General features: G+C 51.6%; 1 protein-coding gene and 2 long non-coding RNA genes across 8 annotated transcripts in view; 1 reads left to right on the forward strand and 2 right to left on the reverse strand.

Annotated features, from left to right (window-relative positions):
* The window catches only part of ZNF12 (zinc finger protein 12), a 1,264,586-nt gene that overhangs the window by 1,201,030 nt on the left and 39,343 nt on the right, over positions 1 to 24,213 (forward strand). The window lies entirely within an intron of this gene.
* Positions 1 to 24,213, reverse strand: part of LOC308650732 — a 35,018-nt gene that overhangs the window by 10,567 nt on the left and 238 nt on the right. Inside the window, exons 2-4 of one of the 4 annotated variants that reach the window (XR_014022398.1) lie at positions 22,540 to 24,126; positions 22,369 to 22,501; positions 10,350 to 10,729 (exon numbers count right to left, since the gene is read on the reverse strand). This is a non-coding gene — a long non-coding RNA (uncharacterized lncRNA). Of the gene's footprint in view, positions 1 to 10,349; positions 10,730 to 11,925; positions 12,134 to 19,800; positions 20,456 to 22,368; positions 22,502 to 22,539; positions 24,127 to 24,213 lie in introns of those variants that run through there. The other 3 variants (XR_014022399.1, XR_014022400.1, XR_014022397.1) reach the window with 3 other exon arrangements.
* LOC308650733 lies at positions 18,103 to 19,598 on the reverse strand. Of its 2 annotated transcripts, none has more exons than XR_014022401.1 (3): positions 19,057 to 19,598; positions 18,312 to 18,628; positions 18,103 to 18,162 (listed from the first exon to the last, which is right to left on the reverse strand). It is a non-coding gene; the product is annotated as an uncharacterized lncRNA (long non-coding RNA). The 2 variants fall into 2 exon arrangements; XR_014022402.1 differs by lacking the exon at positions 18,103 to 18,162 and adding an exon at positions 18,175 to 18,215.

Consider the following 24,213-nt stretch of genomic DNA (forward strand, 5'->3'; position numbering starts at 1 on the left):
TTGATGTTTTCTTCCAGTTGCAGTTCCGTTCTTCCCCTTTTTCCTCCTTGTTTCTCTATCTTAACATCCAAGGTGTTACCACCACTGGGAGCTGCCAGATGGGATGATGTTGTCCTTTGGGCATCCAGATGTGGGGTCCAGGGACATCATCCCTGCGGCCATGCACCTTCAGAGCACGCAGGTGCATGCTGTGGACCTCTAGTGCAGAGCACCCACTCGTGGTCAGAGGCCACTCTGAGATGGAAAGAGCCAGTCATCCCTGGGGCAGCAGACTTGCATCTCGTGTCCAGGGACAGTCCCCTGCTTCAACTTCCGTGCTTAATGCTCTGCAGTGTCTTCATTCTGCTGTTTTCGATGGCAGGTCTTCTTTCCTCAAGTGGACTTCAAACTCACATATCCCCAGGACAGAAGCTTCCCTGCGTGCCAATGTGGGGACTCATTTAAACATTCTTGCTTTGAGGGAAAATTCTAAATTCAAATTCCAAATTTGGAGGTTGATGACCAGAGAGAAAGAAAGAGGATCTATTTTGTTTTGTTTTGTTGGTTTGCTTTTTCCCAGAGGAAAATAGAGGAGAGCCACATGCACACATGTGCACGCACATCCATGTGACACACAAATCTCAGGATGCGCTTCTACCCCAAGTCACCTGGAGGCAAGCACAGAGCACCCATCTGGTGGTCAGGTTTGGGGAGGACACAGCCGTGCAGACCACATGACAGACTCCCCCCAGGGCTGCATTTCTTACCGACTTCTAACTCCTGAAAAAAGATCAGTAGCCCATTAACTTAGTTTTCCCCGTTCCTAAGTCTCCAGCATCATCTCCCACTTCTGAGAACTCTTCTCATCCAAGGCCTGTTCCCTCAGAACCTTTTAATCAGCCTAAATTTAACAACAAGTCAAATACTTAAAATCCACATTTAAGGGGGTGGGGGGGAGAGGGACCTCTAAAATGAGCCATGCCACTGTCAATATCCTAAGATTGGTAATTTTTCCCACTTAATGATGATCCATGTGGTTTGTTTTAAATAGTGAAGTGGTTTGTACAAAGGGTAATTCCTGGTAAATGAAGCCATTGCTCACTGTGGACATCTTCAGATCGAAAGCAATTGAACTGAAACCTGCGTATCAACCCTTTCTGTCTTTAATTAGAAAGTGGTGCTCGCTGCAGAGAATCACCCGGGAAGGACTGGCTCTCACACTCAGGCTGGGGGGATAGCGCTGTGTACCAGCCGCGGTGATGAATTTGGGCAGCATTGGGTAGGCCACAGCAATGATGGCCGTGCAGAAAAGTCCAGTTCTCGTGGCAGTGGCTCGGCTTGTGTTGCTCAGTCTGATGATTTACAGGGGGACAAGTGGCATTGTATCACCTTTTTTTTTTCCTTCTTCTCTTAATCCGGGGTTGATTTATTAGATGGTGCTGCAGATCGGGGGTAGTCAATAGTGTCAATAACGCAGAAAAGAACCAGGTTAGTTTATCCTCACATCTGAATTGGTTAAAGGAATTTAAGTGGCTGGAATGAGCCCCTTTCCAGGCCCAGGTGCCTGTGGAATGGAGGATGTGTCTTCAGGTCTCTCTCGACAGAGATCCTGTGTCATAAATCGGTTAATTAGCCAATCTACCCGGTTTCTCTGGTCTTTTTCCAATTAAGGAGAGAAGGCATGAATTGTTGGGAAACGTGGCCAGATAAGCCCCAGATAAGTCTCAGGTGGGCTGGACCCACCCTGTGGCAGGCGCTCCCAACAGGAGCTTGGTTTCCTCCCGTGGACGGGGGGGGGGGGGGGGGGGGGGGGGGGGGGGGGAGGGGGGGGTGACTGGTGTTGCATCTGCATTAAAGCTACTTAATGAAACGTTCGTTTGTGAAATCCGTGAGCATCTGTCTGTCCTCAGACCCGAGTGGCGCACCACCTGACTGCTCTGCCTGCCATTTCCAGGCGGTTTCCGTGTCAGAACATGCCATCGGCCGCTTCTGCCTTTGCCCGAGTGGAGGGAGCCCGTGTCATTAGGGCTCAGGCGCCATCTGTTTTCCTTCCAGCTGGCCCTTGAGTAATTGTCCAGTAGTGGATGGACTGTGGGTAGACAGTCTTTTTTAGGGTTTTCTGATTCATTGGACCAAGCTCTCTGCCCCAGGAGGGAACATAATGCTTGTTTATTCATATTGGCTGGGTAGAAACAGTGTAGTTTGTCAGGCAAATAATAGTCTTTTGGAAGAGAGAGAAATTGCAACATTGTAAACAAAATCAGGTTGGTGCTTGGGTGCCTGAGGGGGTTGGGCCATGAGCAGGAGCTGCCATCCTGGGAAGGAGGTGGGGCTGGCAGGCCCGGGCCCTGATGGTCCCCACCATGAGAGCTTTCTAATGGGACAGGGAGAGGTGTCCCAGTGTGCTGTTTAATTCAATTCAGAAAAGCAAAGAAAGTTCCATTCATCAATAAAGTTTCCTATTTTCTGTGCCACCCAGAGACCTTTGCAGGGCTGAGTGTTGGCCTGTAGCAGGCAATACCATTAGGCCCGCCTCCTCCGGCCCTGTTGAGAGGAGCTGTGTCAAATAGGGTCAACTCTTCGGCACAGTGGTTCCAAAGGGCCCTGGCCCTTCTACCATGCAGAGTGCCAGTGAGCTGGGGCCATGAGCAGTGATCCTGCAGGTCCCTGCAGGGAGCAGCAGGCACAAGTTACCAAGGGGACTCTCAGAAGAGTTCTAAAGTTCAGGGCCTAACTTTGGCCTAGAATTAGTGCGGTGGGTGGTTATCCCTTTGGTGTGTCCTGGGTCCTGAGAGGGTCTGGGGTTGGGGTGGGGACTTTGCTGCCATTTCTGATCTTCCAACCCTGATTGATTGGTCCTGGTGAAATAGAAAAGTGGACTCCTTCCATTGCCTGGAGTCCCCGATCTGATCTCCTCTGGGTCAATTTACATTTCTTATGTTTGTTAAGCACTTGGCAGTGTATGGAGCATCTTGGCTGTGCCTCGACTGGCCTGGTGGACTGTCAGCCACATCACGACACAGACTCTTCCATTCCATTTCTTAATCCCCCCACACCACCTAGAACAGAGTCGTATCTAGGCAGCAGTTGTTCAGTGAAAGGGGGGACTAAGGCATGCACCACTAGGACACTCTAGAGGTGTTCAGCAAGGTGAGGCAGTGACTGCCACCCATTTTTATGTATTTATAATTGCTCATTCGACCATGTGTTTATTCTTTCATTGGTGTATGTAGAAACTGTCTCCAGTCATAGTGTTTCTGCAACTAAGTTGGAAAGACTGCTGCCCTGTGGAGAAAATGTCCCGGGAAAAGAAGAGCAGAGGCCACAAAGGAGAGGTTTTCAGATGGTGAGACCTGAGCAGGACACAGAACGGTGGCCACAGGACAGGCAGACCTCGAGGTTGAGGAGGTGCCGTGGGAGCCCTGGGCAGGCGCAGGCTGAGGAGGTGCACCATAAGTGGGGAGGGCCCAGGGCCCAGGGGTGGCTTTCAGAAGTGGGAAGATGGGGCTCAGGGACACAGGGAGCGAGTAGGCAGTGGGATCTGGTCTGGGGTCGGATGGTTTAGTCTCTATGAAGAGGTCGTGGGCTTTCTCCTGGGCTCTAGGGCCATCTTGAAAGGAGGCAAGTGGAAAGGAAAAGGAGTGGAAAGGAATTCTCCCTGAACCAACGAGTCAAAGCCATGGCAGAGCTATGGGGAGGCCCACTGGACACTGGGAGCCAGGTTTGGGGACAGGAGGTGGAGAGAGGGTTTGGATCAGAACCATAAAGAAGGGTACTCACCCTGGTGCACTGGGAGTGCCTTGGCATCTTTCTCAAAATCGTAAAGTATTGACGAGGTGAGAGAGCTGAGGTGAAGATAACAAGGTGTCTCAGTGTTTGTCAGCCTTTGGGCCTCCAGGGATTCCTCTGCTAATTGTTACCAACCTTCTCATCACCACAGTTGGTATCTACTTAATCATTTTTAAAATGAGCTGATATTTCATACTTACAGGTAAAGAAGTTCCAGCCAAAAATAAAGTGTCTGAATCCCGGCTGTGATATCATTTTTCCAATTCGTGGAAATAAGCCTTGGTCCATTCGGACGATCATTCATTCATTCCATGTCTATTGAACTCTCGGAGGTACCAGCTACCCTCCTGGAGTCACCCAGTAAGCCAAGCAATCGTCCCTGTTGTCTGGGACAGTCTGCTGTGTTGTTCATCTGGCTGCCCCTCTCAAACCATCCACAAGGCACCCCACTTGGGAGAAAGTGGGCCTGACCCCCTGCATTCCTTGGCATCCTCTGCCAAGTGGGGCCTGGAAGTGCCCCTTCCTCCCCCCACCCAGTTTGCAGAGATTAGGATTGCAGTTAGCTTGAGTCACCTCTCCTGCGTCTGCTAGGACAGTGACCAGAGCAGACAGTGAAGGAAAGCAGTTCAACTGTTCCAACAGGCAGAGGGCTTGAGGCAGCCGGGCTGGGCCGGGGAACCGTAGCTGTGGCCTTCCCCACTCAGCCACGCTGCATTCGAGAACATTCTCCCCCCCATTCTGATCCCCTTTTCATGTTGTGTTTCAACACACACAGAATCAGAATGAGGAAGTACAGCCCGAGTGAGAAGCCTTAAGGAGCGAGTGTGTATTCCTAGGGATGTAATGACTGTTTTTTTTTTTTGTTGTTGTTTTTTTTTTGCGGCTGTGGAACAAAGTACAGGCAGCTATGGAATCGAAGGGCCTCCGATTTCCTAAGACTGATGAGTAAATGCACAAAAGGTTCCTTCTTAACGAGCCTTTTCTTTTCTCGTGTTTGATGTTTGCCTGGGATTCACTGTGAGGACTAGATTTCTGTTATCAAAAACAACAGCTAAGGTCCCCCGTCTTCCCTCACCAGCTCTGCTCTGTGGCTCTGCCGGCATCCAGCCCCCAGTCGAGCTCTGCGCTCGTGGAAGAGTGGGATCTGAGAGATGTCCCCTGCCAATGGCATCTAAAAGCAGAAGGAACAGTGGGGCCTACCCTTTGGCTATCCTATGGTCTTCTCAAGTGCCTTTCAAAATTCAGATGAGAAACCTGTATCTACCTAGAAGGGTGGGTGTCAGCTACCCCCAAAACATGTTTTGTTTTGTTGTTTTTTTTAAGTAAGGTGTTTCTGGATTTTCATGGACCAGAAGTCATGATCCGAAGGCTCTCTATCCATCTGTATTATTCATGATCTGATCCAACACAATTGAACAATCACTTACCCGATTTGGGGGCCTCTCTTGCTTCTTCAGAAAAGCAGGGCTGAGACGAACCATTTCATACCCTTCTTTGCATGAGTCAGTGAGATGCACCTTGGTGCTTGGGATGTAGGGGTCAACCATAGGTGATTTAAATAAATGGGGGTGTCAAAGTAAAGCGGATGCTGGTACTGGAAGCTCCATATAAACTTATCTTCAATTTCTCCCAAATCCACATAACAAATGCACTCATGGTCTGCTGAGGACACAGACCCCAGAAGTTTGGGGGTCCCTCTCAGGTCTCCCAGTACCCCTGCCTGCTCCACTGTCTCCACCCCCTTCCCCCCATGGTCTGTCAGCTGTGCTGCTGGGTGGATTGGAACCGGGCTGCACAGCTCAATTAATGCTCCCTGACAGGAGGAGGGAAAACAAAAGTCTTGTTGCTCTTGTCAGTAGCCAAGTTATTTACTTTCAAAAGCTGACAGACTCACACTGCAGGGGCTTCCTTTATTTCCATTCAGAACGTCATTATTCTGTGACGCAGGAGACGAGGGCCCATGTAGAAGTTGATTCCCATAACAGGGCGAGAGCCTGTGAACCAGTGGACTGTCCACCCGCAAAGGCCAGGGGAGGCCGCCAGGGGCTCGGCACCACCTGTGTGCTTGGCCCTGATGCCTGGGCCGTGGGCTCAGCTTGGGGATGGGCAGCTGAGGGGGCCAGGTGCCCTGTGATGTGTCCTGTGAGAGGAGGTGCGTCCCCTGCTGCCTGATCGTTTGTCCTCTTATTCTGCAAAAGAATGAGCGTGAGACCATTTCCGCCGCCTACTTCATCTGGGGTGCTCCAGGAATTTCTGGAAACAGAAATGTCCTCCTGAAGATGGCTCTGCCTGGGTTCTAATCAACGTGCTTCTTACGCTCAACAGGCCCATCCAGGTCACCTGAATAGCACTCTACAGTGGGGTGTGTGTGTGTGTGTGTGTGTGTGTGTGTGTGTCTGCTGCTTCTTCCTTGCTTCCTTCTTCCCCCTGAAGGGTTGGTAAGGAGCGAGCGGTGAAGCAGGAAGGTACCCAGTGGAGAAATTCCCCTCCTCTCCCTGCAATGGCCAATCCCTCCACTGGAGGTCTCCGTCCCAAACGCGGGACTCTGGATTCTGGAGCACTTTCTTTTTTTTCTTTTTCTTTTCCCTTTTTCTCTTTTAGGCTCTTTGTGGTTCCATTCAAAAAAACAAAACAAAACAAAACAAAACAAAACAAAAACCCAAAAACGGAGCTCTTTCTATCCACAGGAGGAGTCACCGTGAGACCATTTAGGGACTCGGAGAATTGCGCCGTCCTCAACACGACCATGATAATAATAAAATAATAAAAATAATGAAATGATCAATAACTTTTATGGAGTACTCTGTGACAAGCACTCCTACGTGGATTCCCACATTTAATCCCCCATGAAAGGCTTCCAGGGAGTTGGCATTAGTGGTTTCAGTTTTAGATGCAGAATCCCAGCTTAGGGGGGACAATGATGTGGCCAACCACCCAGGGTCCCTGCAGAGCCCACCTGGTAGCCAGGACTCCATGCTGTCCCTCGGTCTCTGCCCCTTGGTACCATGTCACCTGTGCCATGCAGGCTTTGAGCTAGGTTCTGACCTAAGGGACCACGGCCAGCCCATGGCATCAGCTGCGCCAGGGTGGTCCTCTGTCTCCTCCTCCAGGAGAAACTTGTCAGAAAGGGCGAGGGCTGAGGACAGACCAAGAAGCTCTTGGCCTTGGGCAGGAGAGGGAGAAGGGAAAGCAGAAGGCTGGCGGGAAGCGCCGGCCCCCCCGGAATGATGGAGTGTGCACTTCTCTGCAGCCCGTTCCAATCCCCAAATCCCCCTTGTGCTGAGGAGCTCTTCAACGAACACAGGAAATGCAGTCGCTGCCCGACACCGTATTAATGATTTATACACCACACCGCTGCTTTGTTCCCCACCAGGGCCTGGGCCTGTTCATAAAGGCATCTCAGGGAGTGGGGTCCTGGCTCGCCATGCCGAGGTGCTCGGTGCAACACGGCTGCACATAAATCAAAGGAATTGAGCGCTTTACAACCTTCCTGAGCTCGGAGGTGGTGTGCGCGTGCTGGCGTGGGGTGTGTGTGTGTGTGTGTGTGTGTGTGTGTGTGTGTGGTTTTAATCAGATTCACTTGGGGACATTTTCCCTGCCTTTCTGTAAAGAAGGAGTGAAGGAAGGGAGCCATCTATCTTAGGCTGGTTTCACGGTGGCCCCGTGGCCCTATTGGTCTCCCATTTGGGGTGTATGTTCTTCTGGGTTGTCTAGGAAAAGGGGCTAGCACTGTTTGATTAGCATAAAGAGATGCAGACCCCATTAGAGTCCCCCTTTCCCTCCATAGCGTCAGCAAGCACGGAGGAGCGGGCAGGCGACATGGCTCTGAGCAGATCACCACCACTCTCAGCAAGCCAACCCAGCCTCCTGCGCTCTGCAAACAATGGGATTTTTGAAGCTCTCAGGAATTATTCCTATTTCAAATCGTTCTGCTTTGGTTTCTTCCGGATGTAGATTCAGGATCGAGGGAAATTTGTTGAGTGTAAACCACATACAGCTCTGGTCTTAGCCTCAGGTGGACTTATTTATTTATTTTCCTAATTGGAAGGGAAAAAAAATGATCTCACCCTATGCTTTATTTGAAGTCCTCAATCCCTCTTTCAGGGTATCTGCAGAGAGAAGCTGGTGTTCTGTTTTTATTTTGGATGGCGCCCGTGTTCTCTTAATCATGTCATGTGTTTCATTCCGTGTGAGGTTGTATTTTTTCTTTCCCTATAGGACTGGGAGCTGAAAACTAACAGAAGACTGAGTAGGAGGTTGCAGGGGAAAAACAAGAAATGTTTAGGAAATTAGAATGATACTTTGAATATTCTATCCAGCAGGATTATTTTTGTTTAAGATGATTTTAGGAAAGGAAATGCTCTTACTTAAAAAAAAAAAGTCAGGCTTTTAGGAAATGAACATATCCATTTAGTTGAATTGCTAAGTGCAAATTCTTATATTAAATGCAAAGATGCATGAATAAAGCCCCCTACACCCCAACTGGGGCTTGAATTTTCTTTAAAAATGTCCAGGTTGGGCCTAACTGGTTCTGATTAACCTCTATGCTCGGGCAAAAATAAAAAGTAGTTTTTTTGAAACCATCCAGTCATGAAAGGGAAACACACATCCGGGGGAAAGACTGCCTTTGACAACGTCTCTCTGAAAAGTGAAGAGTAGCGTGAACGTTGACATAAGCAAATTAAGGATGTTACAGAATTTTTTTATCACAGGAAATAGGATCCAGTGTTGTGGACCCACAGAGCAGGTGTCCTGCAAAAGGCAGTTTACATTCACATTGTACAGAATCCCGTGTTTGCATTTGTCCCCTATTATGTGAATCCGTGAGTGTCTCATTGTCTTTAATTATGTCTACGAGGCACAAGACAGCCGTCAACATCTGCTCCATTGTTTACTTGGTTTACATATAGCTTTGATGGGTTATTAAACAATCTATTTTTCAAACCCAAAACAGAGAAACCAGCCGAACCCATATTATGGTATTTTGTAAAGACTCATTATGCATTTAGCACTTGGGATTTCTGCAAAGCTGGTGATTCACCCAAATAAACAGCACTTTCTTCTGATAGGGTTTCTTGGCTCTGGGAAAAATATCAATTTCCAACATAAAATCAAATCACATTTCCTCCTTAATGGTGTACCATGCCAGAAAGACGATGTGTTAATATAAGGGACAGATCCTCTCCCCTCCACACTTTTTTTTTTAAATCAGAAAAAAAGAACAACTTTCTAAAATAAGAAAGTCTTTGAATTCGAGCCTGCAATTTCTATATTATATAAGACAACTATCTGCTTTTCATGAGGAGGACGTTTGAGGGCTGATCTGATGCTATCAGAGAAGTGCTGTCTTTTCTCCCCTTTGAACAGTGTTCCCTAGGCTGTGCCATCTATTTAGGAGAGGTGGAGGCAGCCGTCTAGCTCAGAGCAGGTGACATCCGATGAGGAAGTCACCTCAAACCTGACCTTGTCACTGAAGTCCCTGGCTAGTCATTAAGTCACTCATTCATTCAGCACATATTGATTTAGCCTCTGCTGGGTCTCCAACTGGGTTCGTCACGAAGGATACATGGGCCAGGAAGCCACGTCCGCCCCCCCCCCCCCCCCCGTGGAGTCCCAAGTTCGTGGTGGAGACAGGCAGGGGGTCAGCAGGTCAATGTGCGTGGCAAGGTGTGACAGGTGCTCTGAAGGGAAGGGAGAGCAGCCCCCAGGGAGGACTGAGGCTGCATCCAGGGGAGGGACACTCTCACTGAAGAAGTGACCCAGACGCTGAGGGCAGGGAGGTCGGCAGGCAGTAAAGATCAGGGTGGGGAAGGCAAAGGGTACCCAGTGCCCAGGGCCTGCCTCAGTGGCCTTGGGGGCACCGTGAGGGATGGGCAGAGAGCCGGTGGTGGGCCAGGGCCACAGGTCCTGGTCTCATTCCAGGGAGAACAACAGAGGGGCAGTAAGAACCCTGAGGGGCTTTAAGAGGGAGATGGAGGTGGACACACAGAGCCTGCTCAGAAGACCACCTTGGCTGGGAATAGGTTGGACAGACAGGAGGGCCACCCGAGGTGAGGCCCCCAGGGGTCAGGACAGTGACGTGAAGGTGGCTGGACTTGGTTGACGCAGATGCCCAGGACAGCAGGAGTGGAAGTTTTGGGAAATAAGCCGGGTACTTATCCCCAAGTCCAATGTCTGCCCAAAGGCGGGCCCTGCAGGCTGCGCTGGGAGGACATTGGAAGGGCTGCCTGGGGCTTCCCGGGGGGACTCTGGAGTGGCCGATTTCAGCCTCTGTCTGGCCACAGCTCCCTGAGTGTCACTCGGAATCCCCGCGGCGGCTGGTTGGTACACTGTCCAGTGTCGACGTCCTCATCCGTCAAGTTATGCCTTTGCCTAGAAGGGCCATCGCCACATCCTGGCTGCAGCCTTCTGGTCTGGGGAGCCAGCTGATCGCACGGGTGGTGGGCAGCGCCTCTCGCCCTCCCCCTCGCCCAGGCGCACCCTGTTCCAGTCACGCTGAACCGACTTCAAGCCTTAGACGCCTGGTGAACCCTGTAGGCCTAGCTCTGGGGACATGTCCACTGACCTCTCCAAAGCCTGGGTTCCACATTTGTGAGATAGAGGGAGTTGCAGGGTTGGCGGCAGGACATCCTCAGGAGTGTGGCACCCGGTGGTTTATCTAGCTGGGGGAAAGAGCCCTGTGCATGTCTGGACTTTGGCTGCTGGTAGTGGAGATGGGGGCAGAGCAGGCCCCGGAGGTGTGGAGGCCACGGTGCTGATGGTAGTGATGGTGGTCATGACGGAGTGGCAGATGGCGCTGGACATGGCGTGCTGGTGACAGCGATGACGTTCAGTGACTACAGTGATGAGGGTCAGAACGCAGCGTGGTGGCTTCACGTGACTCCCGGCTTCAGATTTGGTTCAGGGAGGCCACTGGCCTCTGTTTTAACTGTCTTTTCTGCATCATGGAACCGTATTTATCCTGTCATGAGGAAGATGAGATAAACCCATACTGTGAAACAAATCAGGGCACCATTTGTGGTCACAGACAAACTTAGAAAGGAACATAGACAATGTTTGTCACGTAAGAAGCTGGCACAGGGAACAGCCTTATAAGTAATGGGGGGCATCTCATGGCTTGGGGTCATCTTCTGTTTTCTTATTTTGCTCTTTGAGGAAGACAGGAAAGGCCACCCTCCTCTCACGGCCAGACGCCCCCACCTCTCCACGTACCTGCGCAGCACAGGTGTGTGGCGAGCCTCAGCTCCGGCACAGCGCGACGTCGCAAAGGCTCCTGGTAATGACAGAAACCGCGCCGAGGGTGCTCCACACGGTGGGCAGACGACACACCATGCACAGGGTGATAGATAGCGTTGGCAAACGCCGGGTCCCAGTGGGAGCAGAGACGGCTGGGGATCAGCCGCCCAGACTGGAGCCCCCATGGGTGGACCTAGCCACGCCAGCGCCGGGCTTTGTTGGGTGTTGTTTTTCCTTTTTTCATCCTAATTTTAAACCCTCAGTTCCCTTCTGTCCCTTTGTTCTATTTTGGTCCTTAAAGGAGCATTCGTCTCTGCGGCCAGCCAAGAGTCTCCAAGGAGGTGAGGCCGGCATGGTGATCTTTAAACGAAGGGCCTCCTGAATCTGCGAATCCCCAGCTCTGTGCCATGTCGCTGGGGGAGAGGGAAGGGAGCGGGGGAGTGTTTTCTGGAAGGCTGGCTGGTGGAGCTCGCCCGATCACCCCGAGAGCTGGTGGGCAGGAGAATCAGGACCCCACCGGCCTAGGACAGTAGCCCTTCCTTTTTGGTCGTCACTGTTAACCTTTAGGAATCGCACACGTTAGTGGGTCGGACTGTGGTGTTTCCACACACGCGTCTGTGGGGCTTTGATCCGATCCCGGTGCGATCAGGAGCATTTGTAGAAGGGACAGACGTCTCCCCCTGCCAAGCATTATTTAAAGAAGCCACGGACTGTGGTGGGTTGACTCCGGGTCTGTGTTGGTGTCTGGGTCTCAGGATGGTCTGGAGAGGCTGCTGTCTACTTGGCCCGGCTCCGCAGCAGTGGGGTTTCTCTAGAAGGATATTTTGGGATTCTCGTTCTCCGCCCACGAGGCTTTTCTGGGGACTCAGGAGTTTTAGTACGAAGGCGAGGTTTATCACATGGGCACCTCAGCATTGGTGGCAGCTCCTTAGTAGATTTCCAGGATTCCTCCCTCGGCAAATTGATATCCTCAGACATGGAAAGCCTGCCGAGGAGAGGAATCAGGACCTGGAAGCAGACAGGTAGGGCTGCGGCTGTTGGATCTGCCACTCAGGCAGCCGTGAGATGTCATCCCTCACGTTCAGTGGGCTCATCCGAAGGAAGGGGCTGCTGGAGAGAGGCCCAGGTCCTGGGATCATTAAAACACGAAATGGGTCAGAATCCCTGAGGTGAGCCAGGCACTGGGCACACACCTGTCCTCCCTGCTACTTAGGAGGCTGAGGCAGGAGGATCCCAGATTCAAGGCCAGCCTGGATAATTGACTGGGACCTTGTCTCTAAATAAAAGGGGTGGTGATGGCTGGCTGGGGACATAGATTGATGGCAAAGTGCTCGCCTGGCATATGTGAGGCCATGGGTGTGATCCCTAGTAACCCCCAAATAAAGAAATAAATCAAAGGCTTTTAAGGGAAGCTTTGGCACACAGCAAATTCCAGAAAAGTGTTTGTTAACAAAATAGACCAAAGTGGGGATTTAATTATTATTTACTTATTGATGAAAGCAGGAGACTTGGGGGTCAACTGAAGTGCCGGTATTCCGGCCAGGTTAGGAATAGACGCGGTCACTCAAAGACAAAAACACTGAACACCAGCACTTCAGATAGACTTCAGTCCACGAAATGTTAAGTGTGGTGTGACATGATCTAGAACACTCCCCCCAGTAAGCCTGTGAGGGAAGGCATGCGACCCTCGGTTTATAAGAGAATCAACTGATATTCAGGAAGGTTAAGTCACTTGCCCAGGGCCACACAGTCCGGAATGGTTAGCGCCAGAACTTGTTCTCAAACTAGATATGGCTCCGATCCCTGCATTGTTAGCCAGGATGGTATAGCCCTGCTATTTTTTTTTTTTAATTTAAGTTTTACTAGTAAATTAGAGACTGGGTGAAGTGGATTAAAAATCATGTATTTCCTGGAGAAGCCATGGGGCAGGGGCTCTAGAGACAGATTCACCAGGTCGTGTGATCTGTGTGACCTTGGGAAAGTTGTGTGACCTCTCTGTGTTTCAGCTTCCCCAAGTTCTGTGAGGGTGGAAAGAGCATTTACCTTATAGTGTTGTTAGGAAAATGAGTCCATACTCAAAGAGGCTAGAAGTTGCCTGGCCAATAATACATGGTCTCTGTAGTTGAAAAAATATTTAAAAATAGACTGAGTGTAAGAGTCATCAAGGAAATGAGGTCACTCAGGGAGGTTCTGCTTTTGATGTCCCCACAGTGTCCCAGAAGGACACTGCTAATCTGGGAAGTTGAAAATCCCACCTGTCACAGGCCCGCTGTGGCCACCAGCTGCCTGGCCATGACATCCTGGGGAAACCATCTTGCAGGGTCAGCTCCTTGGCTAATCCTCAGATGGACAGCTCAGCTGTGCAGCCTGGTGTGGTCCTGGGCCCCTTGCTTCTCTGTCTGGTCTGTGAGGCCCAGCTGCAGAGAGCCCAAGTGTATTCCACCTCCTGTTCCCCCCAAGTGCTATTGGGTGGGTTTCCTGTCCTGCCTGGTGCCTGCTTGCGGCCGGACAGTGTCTGTTTCCTGGCCTGGAGCTGGAGGGAGAGCTCAGGTCGAGAGCAGCCGCATGCTGCTGTGGGTGACCGTATACGCGTGGATAAGGGGGCCAAGGCTGTGGTTTCGGACTCTCGGCGACGGCCTTGGTTCTGTGATCCAGAATGCCTGGGCACCTCCTCAAGATGTGGCCCTCTGGCTACCTCAGAATCGTGTCCCCTGCCAAGCCGTGAGGAGTGCCCTCTGAGTGGCAAGCACCTCAGCGTCCAGGCCGGTCAGCGCGTCACTGGGTGTCCCGTGAGAATGGCCATCGGACCTGTTAAGGCAGCGACTCTGACTCTGCCCCGTGTTCCTTTATCAGAATGCACACTGGCTGCAGGCTTCAGATGCTGAGAGCAGCTCCAAGGTCCCTCCAGGGGGCCACCGATGGGTCTCAGAAGGACCCAGCACTTCCTATAGGGATATGGAAAATTGTGGGAATGGACGCAGCTCTTCTGGGATGAGGGGGAAGTGTCAAAGTGGTCCACGCATCAAAAAGTAAAAACCAAGAACCACAGCTTGACCCTGAGAAGAGGTATTAATCAGGGGAAGTCGAGGTCGGTCCAGCCCTGGAGGCCAGTCTGTGCCTCAGCATCACAAAGAAAGGACGAAGGATGACCTCCTCAGCCATCCTCCTGACCGTCCACCCTTGGTTCCCCCAGGATGAGGGCGTCTCCAGGGGCAGGGTCCCCACTCCCTGGAGGCTTGGAAGGTGGCCTCGGTCCGCTTTCCTCTAGGCCTCGGAGTCTTCTCCTTCTTCTGCTCCCTTTGCTTTTACAGTCTGTGGCCGCCGATCACCATGACAATGGTGGACGCTGAGTGAGGAGTTGAGGGACAAGGACATTAGAGGCCACTCAGCTCGAGTGTGGCCCAGGCCAACCTTTCTCATAGTAGGTAGTCAGTGTCACATGCCAGAAAGGCTCCTCTCAGTAGCCCACAAGAGGGGGTCTTGGCTCAAGCCACAGCTCTGCCCCAGGTGGCTGTCTGGCCGTGGCCAGGGCACATCCCCTCTCGGGGCCTTTGTTTTCTTCTTGGTAATATCATAAACTTAGTAGGATCTACTCTGTAGGAGCAAAAGGCTCAAACTGAAAGAGTAGAGAGGTGGGATTAGGGCAGAGCCTGGCACATGCCCTGCATTGAACAAGTGGTGGCAGCCGTGATAAGAAGTAGGAGGAAAGAAAGAAGAGAAAAAACAAATCATCCCAGAGCTGGACTCGAGTGTAATTCTTCATGACCAGATAGTCAGATAGATGGTGAAATTGACAGATAGATGGATGAATGGGCGAGTGAGTAGATGGATGGACGGATGGATGGATGAGTGGATGGGTGGATGGATGAGTGGATAGATGGATGGATGAGTGGATGAATCAGTGGATAAATGGATGGATGAGTGGATGAATGGATAGGCAGATGGATGGATATGTGGATGGATGAGTGGTGGATAAGTGGATGAATGGATAGGTGGATGGATGGATGTGTGGATGGATGGATGAGTGGATGGATGGATGGATGATGGATAGATGGATGGATGAATGCATAGATGGATAGACAGATGGTTGGGTAAATGGATGGATGGATGATGGATGGATGGTTGAATGAGTGCACAGATGGATAGACAGAGGTTGGGTGAATGGATGAGTGGATGGATGGATGATGGATAGATTGATGAATGAGTATGCAGATGGATAGACAGATGGATGGCTGGGTCAATGGATGGATGGATGGATGAATGAATGGATGGCTGGCTGGATGGATAGATAGATGGATGGTTGGGTCAATGGATAAATGAGTGCACAGATGGATAGAGATGGAAGGTTGGGTAAATTGATGAGTGGATGGATGGATGAATGATGGATAGATTGATTAATGAGTATGTAGATGAATAGATGGATGGTTGGGTCAATGGATGGATGGATGGATGGATGAATGGCTGCATGGCTGGCTGAATAGATAGATGGATGGTTGGGTCAATGGGTGGATGGATGAGTGGATGAATAAGTGGATAGATAGTTGGATGGTTAGATGCATGGTTGGATAGGTGCATGGGTTAATAGCTGAGTGAATGAATACCTGGATACATCAGTGGATACATGGGTGAATGGTTAGATGAACGAATAGAGAGGGGAATGAGTGGGTGAATGGGTGGGTGGATGGAAGGATGGATGGCATGTCAGTCATCCAGTTCAGAAAGTTTGGATCAAACAAGGTCACTTTTTCTTCCAGTGGCATTTCCCAGATGCTTTTATATCCTAATCACCATCCCGAGTCTCCAAGAGGGCGGAAACAAGCTAACCCTCTCCGACTTATTTGACTGTGGAGTTCTGTTGCAGTGAAGGCTCTAATGAGGCCTCTCCTGCGCAGCTCTGCCTGGGGAGCCGCCGCCGGGCACTCCAGGCCTAAGCAGAAGACAATGCACTCGGAGCTCACGTGGCTCAGCCCTTCAGCAGCGGCCTGGGGTCTGGACAGAAAGGCTCCATCCCCCGTCCCGGAGGCACGTGCTGTTTGGAGTGCCCTCTGTGCCAGCTTCAACAGGCACCTGCAGCCCAGAGGGCCAGAGAGGCCAAGGAACACAAAGGAGGTTGCAGGGAGCAGCCATTATTCATCTCCCATTCTGAGAGTCCTCCGGGAGGACCCACCGGCCTCACGCAAGGTCAACTAATTCTCAGCCCCCGTCGCCATCCCTCCCCAGACAGGTCAGAGGTCGGCTCCTGAAACATTGCCTCTCTCAGCAGAGGTGATGTGCAGGTTGATATTCTTAGATTTGCTCATTCAGCCAGTCAGTCTGGCTTTCAGAGGAGAATCAGGTCAAGAAGCACTTAATGAACCCAGAGGAGCCGCGTGCCTCCTGGACCATGGGGGCTCGGGTTTCTAATGATAATCAGCAGCCTCCTCACTTACAAAACCTACTGGAATTTTCTTTGGGCATTTTTATAACCAGTTTTGGAGGTGGGACAGTCCTTCTGGGTAGGGTGACACAGTGTCCCGGATCCTTTGGGTTTCTGCCGTTGGAAAGGCACCAGCTTCCTCCCCACGATCCGTCCCATGGACTTGGATTTCAAAGTCTGGTCTCTAGAGTTCACTTTCCACGCCCAGAGCCCACACACCTGTTTCCTGCTTCAGCACCTGTGCTTAAGTGTGGGATTTGGAACATGGAGAAAGGAGACATGCTCTCCAACAGGAAGTCGCCTCCAAAGTTGTATCTGGAGGCACGATTTCATTTAACCAATCAGAGTTTATAAGGAGGAAGAGTTTGATATTCCCATCTTGATGCCCCAGCTGCTGCTGATTCGTTTGTCACTGACGATGGGCATGAGCTGTCCTTCGTTTAACTCACTGGACCATAATTTATCATCACGGACCAGACTCTGATTTTACAAGTCATAACTCCAAGGCACAGAGAGGTTGAGTAATGTGCAGGAGAACACACAGCTAGTACTTGGTGGAAACCGGACTTTCCATGTAGGCAGAATGTGATCTCTTTGCTCTGCTATGGTGACTCCAGCCAGGGGATCAGGCGTGGTCCTTGAGAGGGTAGTAACGCAACAAGAATAGTAATGCTTCGTCAGCACTCGCCGTCCTGGCAAGGTTGCCATGTGCCAATTCACACATGTGTATGAACTGACAGGGGTCCCTGCTGGGCTGCTGAGCCAGCTTCTCTTCCAGGGGCTTTCCTGCCTGGACGGCTCCCCACTGAGGATTCCAGTGGAGGTGGCGTAACTAGAGGATGGTCTGGTTGATGGCCCGGTGTGTCCACCTGTGCAGCCTGGGGAAGCGCTTCCTACACCTGCCTTCTCGTGATCAGGTTGATGTCATTGTGTCTCGGGACCAAGCTGAGCTGCCTGCTCTCTTGGAGCCTGCCTTCCTGCCTGGGAATGCTCATTCAAGAATGTAACCCTCAGGTGACATCTCAAAGGACCAGCCTTTCAAGACACCTGCGAGGCCAACCTCTTCCCTACCGCGTCCTTGTCCAGTAGGATGGAGTTGGAGCGCGTGCCCAGGGCTGCGTGGTATTTAGTAATTTGGGGTGGTGCTGCTGCATTGGCCTGATGATTCTTGATGATTTAGCAGGTGTCGGAACTGGTTAGAGAGAGATCTGCTTCTTGGTAATGGGCACGGCAGGCATTTTCTTATTTAACTCTGATCAGGTGACTTGGCCGCCCCTGAACTTCCATCAGGTCCTGTAGGTGAAAGGTCATCTCAAGTACTCATGAGCATCTGGTCTGTGCCCAGTCCTGGGAGAAAGACGGGACAACCAAGTGGTGGAGGAAGTGATGGGGGAGGTGATGGAGGAGGTGATGGAGGAGGTGATGGGAGGTGATGGGGGAGGTGATGGGGGAGGAGAGATGGAAACTGACCTGGCTGTAAACACCAGTCAGGTCTTGACTATCCTGGGTCAAGGCGTGATTGCAGGTCTTGACTATCCTGGGTCAAGGCGTGATTGCAGGTCTTGACTATCCTGGGTCAAGGCGTGATTGATAGCTCGGGATCTTGGCAGACCATATGTGCTGAAGAAGGTGGGGAGCTGCTGGCAGAAGGGTGTGAATGTCCATGGACATGATCACATGGGGAAGAGCCGCGTGTGCATCCCAAGGGAGACCTCAGGGCAGGCGTCGGTGGGAGCCTGAGACTGACCGAGGAGCAGAGGTGAGAGCCTGATCGTAGAGGTACATGACAGACACCCTGAAGGAGGAAATAAAATAAACCAACTCTTTTTGAATACCTTCCAAGTGCCAGGGACACCCACATGCAGCTTGTCATTTCACCGCCACCACGCACCTGTGAGCAGGTCCAGGTGCTGTTCCGAGTCACTCCAGTGGGGATGAGGGCTTCAGGCTGAGCACGTCATCCTGAGGACGCCAGACATGGGAAAGGGAGAGCGAGCCGATCCAAGCCAACCTCTCCAACTTCAAACCTCACGCTTTTTCTGTGCCTTGGAGATACAGGTGGCTCTTGGCTGTCGCTCATGCTTTCCTACACGGTCACCTTGGGAGGTTCATGGCAATGGCTGCCCTGCTTCTGCGCTGGGGTCCACCTGCCTTCTTGAAGGAGCGACCAGCTTCCAGGACCCTGATCCCACGGGAGCAGACCTGGAGCTAACAAAATACCGGAAGGACTTGGGACAAGAGGGTGGTGCAGTCCGCAGTGGCAAAGGCTTTGCAGAGATCTGACCTTTGACTTATGCCCCCAAGGTTGGCCCTGAAGGAAGGGAGGCGGGGGCGGGGAAGGAGGGCATTTTTGCTTCGCCAGCAAGTTGGAGGGGAACTGGTTCACAGAGGTGCTCGGGTGCTCGGCAAAGGCCCCTGGCCAGTGTGGTTTGCACACAAGTGTGCCCTTGGCCACTGGCTGAGGACGAATCTGAACGGTAGCCCTGCAGAATATCCTGGGCGCCCCCGGAGGTTCACCATCACCCAACTTTGCCTGGAAACAGGGTCGTGTGGGTGATTTGATCACCTCTGAATCTGCATGATGAGATCAATGCCGTCGATGTCCGAAAGGTTAAAAAGTGCAATTAAAATTAAACCTGGAGGTTGGGTCGGACTCCATTTTGATTTCCTGGTCGCCCGTGACGACCGATGCTCAGCTTCTTTCCAGGAAGAATGATGGGATGCTGAAGAAGGATGAGGACTGTGACAGACTCCTGCTCGGTGGGCACGGCACCTCCTCTCTAGACCTGGTGGGGCGTTGGACAGGACGTGGGGCCCAGCAGGCCCAGGTGTGCCAGGCCGTCCAGGAGACATGGCGGATCCGAATTTGACAGGGAGGGAATTAAAGGCCTAGCCCTTCCTCTCACTGGAAAGACCCAACATCACAGTGGCCTCCCATGGCCTGGACCTGGTCCCCCAGGCTGCAGTTGGTACCCTAGACCATGGATGGGGAGGTGGTGTCTTCCCTGGATGATCCCTGTCTCTTCTCCTGCCAACAATTCTGTCCCTGGCCTCTTTCCTTCTCTGACATAGACGTCTAGTTCCCTGGTGGCCACCACTCCGAAGGGGCTGCCATGGCCAGAGGCATCCTTGTGTGGGCTCTGGAGGTGGGCGCAGAGGCAGGATCTGGGAGCCAGAGGAGGAAGCTCTAGAGCAGAGCATTGCCATGGAAGGTGGGAAGGATGGGGAGGGAAGAGACTGAACTGTCCCCTGTTCGATGAGTCATCATCCATCCATCCATCCATCCATCCATCCATCCATCAAGCCCTCCATGCGATTCTGGCCCAGGGAACCCTGGGGAAGAGGAGAAACAGGTCACGAGGCAGAGGAAGGGGAAGAAGGACCTGTGCTGCCCAACCTGGACTCTGACTTCCTGGATGAGAGGTCGGAGCCAGGAGAGGCCGAGAGCCACAGGCGGGGAGCCACACCGAGACCATCACCCGTTTCTGTAGGACCCTCGAGCTAAGAGTGCGTGTTATGCTTCTAGGTGCTTGAAAAAAAATGAAAAGAATATCTCGTGTTCTATAAAAAGGATTGAAAAAAAAAAAAGCTAGGGTGTTTGAGTTTCCCACGACCGTTCGTCAAGTACCGGGAACGCGTCGCCCAGGGGTTCTCCCACAGCCTGCCCGGCAGGGCTCCTGCCTGGCGACCGGCGGAGAGCTGCCCACTGAGAGTGTCCACAGCTTACATAGGAAACCTTGCCACCTGCCCATGACAGCCGGAGCCGGTCACCGGACCTGAGCCTCGGTTTGAACTCAGCACGTCCTTGTCACGACCAGAAATACCACTCTCTCCTCCCACCTTACTATTTCCTCCACATTTTGACAGTTTTAAATTCCTTCAACATAACATGAGCTTGGAACTGCCTGTTGGGTAGCCAGCCCTTGGCCCTGGGTACCAGCTCCTGGGGAGCAGAGACTCCCCAGAAGATTCAGGAAGAAACACACTCCAGCCCGGTACTACCAGGTGCATCCCATTGGAGAGAACAGGCCCCTACTGTCAGGAACAAGAGGTTTCGATCAGTGGAGGTTATTTATTGATATGCCTTATTATTTGTCCTGGTTTTAGAGCAAGGATACATTCAATGCATTTTCAAAAATATAAATAGTTCAACCTTATAGGTCAATAACATATAAATAGAAAATTGGGTGCCTGTGGTTGAGACTGGAGGTGATAGGAGTATGAAGACAAGGTTACAAATATGCAGACGGTGAAGGCCAACACAGTGGACAGAATGGGAGCCTCTCATTGGACTCTGAGCTTCCTAGCAGGCAAAGTGAAAAGAACCACCAGACAACCCTTGGTTTCAGGAGGGGGAAAGAAGATGCTTATTTGGAAAGCATGCTTATTTGAGTGTCATGTAACTCCATGTTCTATCTGAATTGATCAGCAGGCTCTTCAGTAAAACTGTGTGTACACGTGTACATAAATGATCTGCCCCAAACACCCCAACATGATGGCTCTCTGACCACTCTTGGTGAACAACAAATGGGCCTCGTCATTTCTGTTCTTGGGAAGCTGAGAGCCCACGGGATTAGAGCAAGCTTCCTGCCCCAGGACCCGTGTTCTTTCCCGTTATAGCACTGAAAAGTCAACATGCAACTGCCCCGGCCTCACCTAACTCACTGAAGCCCTCCCCGCCTGTGGCTACCAAAGGGAGCAGATTAGAAAACACGCCCATATCATGCCACTGCTTCTGTCTCTCTGGTAACTTCTCAGAAATGCGGTGTTGAAAGTCATACTCCACAGCTAAAGTTAGCAACAACGGTATCGGGCTGTTGAGTAAGAGGGGTCAGCTCACAGCTGTTCCCGAGCCTCTGAGCTGTGTGGCGTGGGCACTCGGCGCAGGAGAATCAATTACAGAGAACCTTGTCAAGATGGCCCAAGCTCAGCCCTAAATAATTGAATTCTCTGCCAAACCCTGTCCACTGTCGTTATCTAGGGATGTGATTATGCAGCTACATCAAGCAACTAAAATTAGTGTAGTGTAAAAACACCTTGGCCATCTCAGAGTGGAAGAATTGACATTTGGATTTAGAAAAAGCCGATTGTTGAACGTGTTTGGCCGCGTCCGACGCTCCCCCCACCCTCCGCCGTGCTGACAAAATCTGTGTTATGTGGCGGGTGCAGTGAGATAGGTGGAAGGGGCCAAGTGGATATTTAGTCCAAGGTGATTTTCTGTGCTCCTTGGGCCTGGGCTGCCACAGAAGGGGATGTACTTCATCAGAATCTTATATTACAGCTCTCCAAGTTGTATACTCTGAAGGTGCCCACATGCTTTTCTGGGATAAGATTAGAAGAGTGACACTTTAATGTCATCTGAGCCTTCAGTCTGAAGTCAAAAGATGTGTCTACACTGAGCATCAGGAGAAGAACAGGGAATATACAGCAAGAACAGCTCCTAGCCCCCTGTCTTGCACAGCTGCCATATAGTGACAGCGAGTTTCTGTAATTATCACACAACCTTATGAAGGAGGGACCTTTATTATCTCCATTTTCCAAATGAGGAAACTGGAGTTCAGAGAAGCTAAATAACTTGTGCAAGATCACACAGCTAGTAAGTGGGACACTTGTGTCAGCCTTGAACCAGTTTGTATATCCCGTGGGAATAATCTACCACCACATAGCACATCCCCGATGATCCTTTGGGTGTTTTTTGACACTAGAAAGATATTTCAAATTTTCTTCACTGTATTTATCATCTACCGTTTTGTTACACATTGGATACACCTTGAATCTCGGAGGACAGGGAAACAACTGTCATTAATATATTGCAAATGTATGTATCACAGTTGACATTTCAGAATAAAGATTGTCTTTAAAATACGAGAAAGTGGGGAGCATGTGAAATTCTATCACAGCATAAAATACAGTAGTGAATACAGGGTCTGGGGGGGGGGGGGTCCTACCTGGGAATGCGTTCAGGTCCCGGCCCAGCACCGCTCCCCCAAGCTGTACGCCCTCAGTGACCCCACAGCCAGCTCGAGGCTGGTTTCCTTCCCATTCCCCGGGTCCCAGGAAGAGCACTGACTGCCACCGGTCCTGGGAAGGACATGGAAGAGCACTGACTGCCACCGGACCTGGGAAGGACATGGCAGGACGTGTCAGGAGTCTGCTCCTTCTCTGCACATCGCCCACCCTGTGCAAATATGAGCTGCCAGTATTATTGTATTATTTACAAATCGCCCCTTTAGAATGGAAATCAGAGAGAGCAAGAGGGAGAACAGAGGCTGAACATGTCTGGGTCGGTTTCTGCCGGGCTGCCCAGTAACTTCCTCTGGATCCTGGTTCTCGGTGGCCGCTGATAAGCACGGGAGCTCACGTCTCCCACTTCCAAGCTCCCAGGGGACTCCGGTGCTGGCCTCTGGGCCAAACCCCGTGGGCCGAGAGCGTGGTCTCAGGGCCGGTCCCCTCTTTCTCTCCTGCTCTCTCCGAGAACTAAATTAGCGGAGAGGGTTTGGTTAGCGCGTTGGGCAAGCTGTGCCCAAAATAGCCCTTTCCATTTCGGTGGCTTCAACTTTGCAGCTGCCGCGTCTCTTGGTGGTCTGGGAAGAAGACTTTCACATCCAGAGTTGCTGATGCGGACTTTCTTTCTTTCCCCTCTCGGCCTGACGAGCGCTTGGCTCCTGACAGAAGCCGTTTGGCTCCCGGCTCTGTAGTTGGGAAGAAGTTGGGTCCCTAGATCCCCCCCACCTCTCATTGATGCGTTGAGCCTCAGAGGGACTGGCACTGCGTGTAAGCATGTTGGCGTCTCCAGGGGTCCTCCTGCATTCCTACGGTGTGCCCATGATCCTGCCCGCAGCACCCTACTTCCCTGGACCCATTCAGGTAACGCAAGGTCTCTGCCAGCCAGCGACTTAACTCCAGCGCGCTCAGAGTAATAATTGGAATTTTTATGGTTGAGAAAGCAAACACTTTTAATACAGGAAAAAGCCCTCGTGTAGTCAGTGAGGAGACAGTAGGAAATCTAAAAGATGGATCACCCTAATCTGGCTATTGACATCTCTCATGGCTGAATAAATGGTGTAGTTGAGCTATATTTGCTTGTATTGATCTGACTGCTGTTTAACATTCATGCCTTGGCTTTGGGAGGTTGACCACAGGGCACAAGATCTGCGCTCCTTCCCAGCTTTCCGAGGGGCTCAGTCTCCCCGAGCAGATCACGAGGCGGAGTGACTTATCATGAGGTGACACGGTGAAGAGTTGTGGCCCAGGAAATGAAGGGAGTGTCCAGCAGGCCGCAATTCCTGGGTCGCCCCCGATGGGCTGTCTGTTTTCAGAGAAAGCCCCCCTCCCCGCCGCACACCCTGAATTTGGGTGGTGGCGCTGAGTCAAGCAGGGACACCCCGTTGCTGGTTCCTTCAGGCACTTGGAGGTGGTGCTAGGAACCCCACACCAGCTGTTCGCATCTTAACGATGGCAGGACGGAGGAGGGTGGGGACCGGTGCTGGTGTCGAGGCGGGCACTGCTGTGTGGACAGGGTCATCTGCGGCATCGTTCTCTCCCTCGCCCCGAGTCCACCTGTGTGCTGTCTGCACTGCCCCCGGGGGACGTCCAGCTTCTCTGGGAAGCTGGCGACTGCAGAGCCTGGCGGTGGTGGCCAGTCAGGTGGCTTTCACTATTGCTCATGGAGAATGGTCACCTCTTGGTGATCAGTTCTGCATCTTCTTTCCATGGGAAGGAAAAAAAAAACATATTTAGTGCGTCCCTTCCCATTCACTCTGCACGCCAAAACCCTGTGTTTGAAAATTCTG

Source organism: Spermophilus citellus, assembly GCF_964194105.1.
Source record: "Spermophilus citellus genome assembly, chromosome: 6".
Classification (NCBI taxonomy): domain Eukaryota; kingdom Metazoa; phylum Chordata; class Mammalia; order Rodentia; family Sciuridae; genus Spermophilus; species Spermophilus citellus.